Raw genomic sequence first — 7,830 nt, forward strand, 5'->3', positions numbered from 1 at the left:
TGGTTCAGTTCTTGTGCAACTCCAGAGCTCAGACCACTTTCCTTACATAGCTTTTTAATTCTACCTGGAGCAATTTTCTCATGCAGTCAGCTGCTGTTGGCTGATTTCAACAGTTGCTGCCAAAAACACACTCACAATGAATCCAAGTTGTTCAACGAAAGTTAATTTGCTGTTCGTCACTGTGGCTACCCAGGATGAAAATGTCAGAGATTGGTAGTTCACATTTGTTTACTAGGAATCTAAGTGTTTATATTCAGAGTAACACAATTATTTTAAGGCACCCATAGGTGACATTCGCTCCTCTTTCCTCCCATTGAGCCATTGTTAGGGCACTGAGTCCATTTTAACCAGAGCTAAAAAATTCTTTCCTCTTTTTTTTTTTTGACCCAGAAGTGTTTACTGCAGAAATTTGGCCAAAGTTCCAACTGGGTGGCCCCAGCTGAGGTTGGGTTGGGGCCCTCTGCCCAGGGCTGGGCAGGTGAAACAAGGGAAGGTAGAAGGAGTGCTTCTGGGCGGAGGCCTCAGAGCTGGGAGAGGATGCTGGAGGCCAGGCTGCAGGTGCCGGCCTGTGCCGTCCAGCTCCAGGTTCAGGGGCTTCCCTCTGCCATCCTCTATCACCATGCAGAACCTCTTGAGCCATCGATTCCCAAAGAGGGACACCGATGAATCATCTAGTAACAAATCTGTCTCCTTCCCAAAGGCCCCAGGGGGGCTGGCCAGGAGCCAAGCCCTGCCTTCTACATCGTGGAGTGGTCCCCACTTTTCTGTCACAAAGACATCATTAACACTCGTGAGCGCCACCACCTGGATCTCCGAGGCCTTCAGAGCCCCAGCCTGCCCCACAAACCCTGGCAGGTGGGTCCTGGAACAGCTGGGGGTAAAGGCTCCGGGGACTCCACACGTACCCCTTCTTGTTCTTGAACTCCGCCAGGTGCACCTCGTTGCCAGGCTCCCCTTCAAACACCACCGCTGATGGGACGGCGTTTCCCACCTTGAGCAGAGCCGCGGCTGCGGCGGCGCTGTGGACACCGCGGGCCTCACCCAGTGTCTATTCTCTGCCTCCGCCTGCGTCACCCGCCTGCCCCGCCGCTGGGCTCCCGTGTACTCTAAGCGGGCCGCCGCCCGTGCGGTGAGGACCCCACCCCTGTGTGGCACAGGACAACCCAGCGCGGACCCCCCGCCGCCTGCGGCCCCGGGCCACAACCGCCCGCCCCGTTTCCTCTTTTGCAGTGATATATATAGATATATCTATATCTATAGATATATCTATAGATATAGATATAGATATATCTATAGATATATATATAGATATAAATTAATAAAGAGTTGTGGCTAAGGAGATAAGGCAGTGTGGGGTTTGTCCATGTAGGGAATGGGTGTTTTGGATCTGTGATGGATAAAATCATATTTGCGTGTAGACTCAGTACTGACAGTGACATAAGGACCCTCAGCCAAAACAAACGTACTACCCGGTATTTATCATTTTATTACTGTGTTTCTTACACAGGTGAATGGTTTTTGCCAGTTCTCGAATACATGATTAGTTAGTAGCCGGAATGGGTATAAAGCTCAATTAGGCATTTTCCAAAATAAAAAAGTACTTCCTTCTTTTCAGTCAAGCCTAATTTTTAGTTTTTTTAAATGAAAAAAAGGCAGAGAATTCATAACGTCAAGAGACTTAAAAACACATCTTCCCCTTTATTTTCTGCACAAAACCATAATACCCAACATTCATATACTACTCGACTGGTTTCAGTCCTCTCCTTTTTTAACAGACTATCTTTTCCATGTCTATGCAGACTGGACTCCTACTCTAATGTTTTAGAGGTGCACACAGAGGATTTTGCCCATCACCAGGGATCTGCCTCAAGAAGGAGAGGTTTATGGCTCCTCTTGTTACAGAAACCATGATCATGGTGACAGCCAATCATTACTCCAATATTTCGTCAGAGGCAGGTTTGAGAGGGCCTTTCTGTTCTTTACTAGCACCAATAAACAGCGCCATAGAAACTGCAAATATCAAATGCTCTTGCGATAACGTGTAATCTTGATAGGTTAAATATGCATGCTTTTATGTGGTAAAAATATAATAACACAATTTAACTTTCTGAGAAAGGTGCACACAGATCTTAGTGTCACTTAACTGAGAAGAATAGTTAACAGTCCCAAATTTGTCTTTTTGGTTTTATTCTTCAGATGAGAGCAAAATATTACTATATTTGTGGTAGGTGTTAAGGGGATGTTAGGCCTATACTATGGCATTTTATTAAGTATAAAACAACTGAGACAGAAATTAAGAAGAATCAAGTGGGAAGAATTGTGATTTATTTGACAAAAGTCAAGTCCAGCTTCAGATGTCTTGATTGTATATGCCTAAATCTAAAATCTCACAGGGCTTTGCTCAAACAAAATGTACATATTTCCTGTAAAGAATTCATGTTTATTTATGTATTCATGTGGAGAAACCAAGAAAATAATTACCTTAAGAAAAGGAGAACTCGAACTTCGTACTTAAGCACCATTTAGTTTGAATATGGTTTTTTTTGGCAGTCTCAAATACTGGTATTATCGAATGCTGCAAAGCAGTAATTAGAATCTTTTTCTGTTCCTGAACTGGGCAGGAATTACAGCTGAAATAGCACACTATTGAGAACAAAGGCACTAAATTCACAATGGTGGAGTTATAAGAAGGCCTCATTATAGGAGGGCAACTCTGAAATCTCCCAGGGATGAGAGAAGGTTGGTAGCCTTTCCCATGAGAGAGAGAGGAGTGGGGCATGAGGCAGCCTGCAGGAATCAGCTCTCTGGAGATTTCAGTGTTCACAAAGGGAGACTGTCCCAAGATGGACACTGATATCTACCAAGAATAACCTGATAGTTATGAAGGTTCAAGTATGCTTAGGTTAGTTGTCGCACTACCATCATTAGATTTAGCTTTATTAGAAGATACACCAGACAGTGATATGGTGGCAAAGGAGGCCAATAGCCTTCACCTGTCTCTACTCCATGCACAACACTTGCTGGGAACCAGGCACTAAAGATGCCCATTGATTGGGGTTGTTTGGCAGAAGGGGAGACTGACTCCTGTTGTCAGTGGGTTGGTTCATCTACCATTGGGCTCAAAGACTTGGCACTACCAGAGGGGGTTGATTAGCAGTGGGGAGCGATAACAATCAGCTGAACCTGTAGTTGGATCACGTGATAGAATCCCCACAGACACGTGCTGAGCTGGCGCTCTGGGCCAAGGGCCCTGTGAATAGGCAGTTGGGACTACCAGCTTTTATACTCCTACACATGGAAGGACAGAAGTGCCTGCTCACTGTTTGCAACCAACCCACTTCTCTTACAACACTGATTTCAAATGCTAGTTACAGAATCTGCTAGTGCTGCTCAGATAGTGATGACTGAAGTTTGTAGAGGCCACCTCTGGAGCCTGGACTCCTGATTAGGGTCCTTTACATAGTAATTAATGTACTGCAGCATGTATTTCTCTTGAGAGTACTTTAAATGGTAACCGCCCAGAGTGCAGACCAAATTTCTCAACCTATTAACATTCTGGACTAAGTAATTCCTTGTTTTGTGTGGGAGGCGGTCCTGTGTACTGTGGTGTATTTAGAAGCATCTCTGGCCTCTACTCACTGGATGCCAAGAGCACCACCCCCAACTGTGACAACCAACAGTGTCTCCAGACATTGCCAAATGCCCCATGGGAACAAAAATCTCCCCGTTGAGAACCACTGATGTAGACAAAAACTAACACACCCACACATATAGCACACTGTTTAAAGTGTTTTAAAATATTTACAGACACTAACACAAAACTAAAAGAAAACTAGACTAAATACAGAAAAACTAGAAAAAATATTCACAAGAAGTTATATACAGAGGTGTCTACTTTTCTTCTTTCTCCTCCCAACCTCAACCCCAGAGGGATTAGCTTAAAGAAGAATTTGCAGGCCGGAGAGAAGAAAGTCACTCTTGATTATGGAGGCTTTTGGCATTTGGCCCTCCCTTAAGTTTCCTGCTGAAGTGAGTGTCTCACTTGGTCTTACCCTAGTCCCAGGCTCTGCATATGCAACAATGACCCTCAGCTTTCACACCTGAGTTTCAATTGGCTTTTACTCCTCTGGCTTGTCATTGTCTTTCTGTAGCACATCAGCACTTCAATGGCTCTTAGCAATAGCCATCCAATATGACTTCCTCCATACGTTTCAAATGCTTTGCATGTCACACCTGCTAATGGATTCTCTTCCAATAGTGCACTGTCCCAGTCCAGCAGCAGTGAAAGTGTTAATAACTGGACCACTCCCCTGTACTCCGGGCCGCCTGGCTCCATTTACCTCGGTGCCAGCTTGGCAGTGAGGATTCCTCTCCCAAACGCCATGGTGTTTTCTCAGATTATTTCTGATACCAATAGTCATAGGTTGGGTTTACTGGAAGCAGATGCTGAGATAGATAAAAGAAGATGTTTTGGCATAAACAAAGAAGATAGGACAAAAGATGTTTATTCGAGATCAGCAGTAATGAAAAGAAGGGGGAAGGAGCAGAGTTGGGCAGTGTGAGAAGCTGAACTGGGATGGAGGCTTCACAAAGCCTCAGGAAGCCCAGTGGGGAGTCTAGAGAGAGCTTTACTCCTCAGAGTTGGCTCTTGTCAGCCCTAAGATGATGGGACATTTTACTCCTACCTTGCCCAGCCTCCTGATGTGGGTTGTCCTGGGAAGGGTACCACCTTGGGTGAGGCGGCTCTCTGCAGCTTAGGTGGACCCTGAAGGAGCTAAGAGTTGAAGATTATTTTTTTTGACAAATAAAAATTGTATATATTTAAGGCGTACAACTTGATGTTTTGGTATACATACACATTGTGAAACAGTCACTATAATCAAGCCAATTACATGTCCGTTGCTCGCATAGTTACTGTTGGGAAAGGCAGTCTGGTGCATATAGTCTTTCCACTTTCATTTCTCTGAATAAGAATGGGCCTTGGGCTTGGAACACTTCCTTACTGAGAGATAAAGAGCCCACATAGCCTGTGCCAGGCTTATCAGCTCCTGTGGGAATATCTTTCCCTGTATCAGGCTCAAAGAATGCTCTTTTGTCTTTGCTTGAAGCGTGTGCATCAGATGACACCTGGCCAACCCACTGTTATATCTGTCTCCTCAGGGGGTGTACGGGGTCTTTCTACTGTGCCTCAAGAAGGTTTGAGGAGGCAAATTGCCCTGCATTGGCCTCGGGGAGAGACGCCCTGGCCACGGGGACTGACACCTACTATTGAAGCTGATCTTGCTCTGTCTCTTCTCTGTGAGTAAAATGTTATTCCATCAGTGCTTGACTGCACTGAGTTCTTGGTGACTCTGATGCCAAGATGCAGTGGGCAGAGATATTTAGAGTCCCCCTTGGGATTGATAACTGGTGCATGGTAATTTGCTTGATAGTGACCAGTTTTCTTTTCTTTTTCCTTTCTCTTTTTGTGGTGAAAACTAAGATCCACCCTCTTAGCAAATTTCAAGTATACCATAAAGTATTGTTAACTACAATCGTATTGCTGTACGTTTAATCTCCAGAATTTATTCATCTAATAACTGAAACTTTGTACACTTTGACCATCTTCTCCTCATTTACCCCTCCCCCCTAGCCCCTGATAACCACCATTCTACCCTCTGCTTCTATGAATTTGGTTATTTTAGATTCAACGTATAAGTGAGATCATGCAGTATTTGTCTTTCTGTGTCTGGCTTATTCTGCTTAGCATAATGTCCTCCAGGTTCATCCATGTTGTTACAAATGGCAAGATTTCCCCCTTTTAAAGGTTGAATGTTATTCCATTATGCACATGTATACCATATTTTCTTTATCCAGGCACTCATTGACAGACATTTAAGTTGTTTCCATATCTCGGCTATTGTGAATAATGTTGTAATGAATGTGGGAGTGCAGATATCTCTTCGAGATCCTGATTTCATTTCCTTTGGCTATATATCCAAAAGCGGAATTGCTGGATCATATGTTAGTTCTATTTTTAATTTTTTGAGGAACCTTCATACTATTTTCCTTAATACTGTACCAACTTGTATTCCCACCAATAGTATGCGAGGGATCCCTCTTCTCTACATCTTTGCCAGCAGTTATTATCTTTTGTCTTTGTGAAGATTGTCTATTGACCGTATTCTCCACAGTTAGCCAGAAAGTTCTTCCTTGAAGGCAGTTCTGAGTGGGCATCTCCTGTTTACCACATTACAACTTGTTCCTCTTTTACACCTGCAAAACCTGAGACCAGGTGGGCAGAGACAGGAGGTCTGCTCTCTCTGCTTCTACTCTGTGTTTGCAGAATCTATAACGGTAATCTTAAAACTGAAAGTAAGAGTGGATTGGGATAAAAGGCAACTGTGGCAGCACAACAGCATCCTGCCGGATTCTCGTAGCAGGTGCACTCTTACCTGTGAAAGTTAGTCTATTCCTTAAGCCTCCTTCATTTATGTACTTGCCTTTGGAATCTTTTTTCTATTTTTGGTTCTCTGGCTTTTGAATCACATTTGGCTAACTATCTTCATGCTTATAACCCACCTTCAGGTTTATTTTTATCTCTTAGGTAAAATCAATTTGTGGCCACTAGTTCTTTTGACCCACCTTATCCCAGATCAGTCATCCACCTGGACCTACCATCTCCCTGGTCAAGCTGACTTAATGGGTCTCTGGCTGTGTTGATGGCTCTATTCTGGTCCACAGACTCTGGTTTAGCCACACCCTGGCTCAGTTTCTCCACTGGGATGTGACATTTTCTTCTTTTCCCTTCATATTCTCAAAATAAGTTTGGAAAAGCAAAGGATTAGGTGAGCCCATCTTGCACATATGCTTTTTTATGTATCCTCTCCTGTCAGTAGTTCTTTATCTGGCATCCAGCAAATTGTATTCTATAATAGTCTTGTTAAAAGATTATTCTTAGCCCATGGGAAAGACTTTCCATTTAGGGAGATTGAGGCATTATGGAAGGTTGGTGTGAGTGGGTCTTCATGGAATTTCCACATATTATTAGTAATAACTTACTATACAGACTTACAAGGTAGGCTCTGATCATATTATCTAAATGAAAAATGGGAATACAGTCAGGTGAGGGAATAGAATTCTAATAAATTAGGTTAAGGCTTCTCTCAGATTATTTTGTATTCTCTCTTAAGAGGAGAGCTTCTTTATATGTTCAGGCTCAGATTTTATTTTTTGGACAATCCCAGGCTAAGAGAAAAGTCGCAAGGATACTACACAAAACACTTCTTTTTATCTTAAACCATTTGGGAGTTAGTTTCTGGATTGATGACCCATCGTTCCTAAAAATTTTAGAGTATTTTTCCTACAAAGCGTGAAGTTCTCCTGCATAACCACAAAACAAATATCACCAGGGTGAAGTTATAAAGAATGTGTTCCTACCACTTCCTCCTCAGACCACAGTAGCTTTTGCTAATTGTTCCTGATGTCCTTTATAACAAAAGTGTTATAACAGCAGTTGGGGATCTGTTGTAATGTTTCTTTGGTCTCCTTCAGACTGAAAACATTCCTCAGCCTTAATTTTCATAATCTGATACTTTCAAAGAATATAGGAGAATTGTTTTATAGAATTTACCTCAATTTGGGCTTTTCTGGTATTTCCTCCTGATTAAATTTAGGTTATGAAACTTAGGCAAGGATATCACAGAAGTGATACTGTGTGCTTTTCCTATTAAATAGTATGCAATTTTGACATGTCTCATTACTGTTATAAGTTTGGTCACTTGATCAAGGTGGTGTCTGCCAAGCTTCTCTGTAAAAATACTCTCCTTTGCAATGAATAAATAATTTGTG

General features: G+C 42.9%; 1 pseudogene; it reads right to left on the reverse strand.

The window, feature by feature from the left end:
* Nucleotides 1–521: 521 nt before the first annotated feature.
* Nucleotides 522–4,336, reverse strand: LOC131400494 (peroxiredoxin-5, mitochondrial-like; annotated as a pseudogene).
* Between the last annotated feature and the right edge of the window lie 3,494 nt (nucleotides 4,337–7,830).

This window comes from Diceros bicornis, chromosome 3, assembly GCF_020826845.1.
Source record: "Diceros bicornis minor isolate mBicDic1 chromosome 3, mDicBic1.mat.cur, whole genome shotgun sequence".
Classification (NCBI taxonomy): domain Eukaryota; kingdom Metazoa; phylum Chordata; class Mammalia; order Perissodactyla; family Rhinocerotidae; genus Diceros; species Diceros bicornis.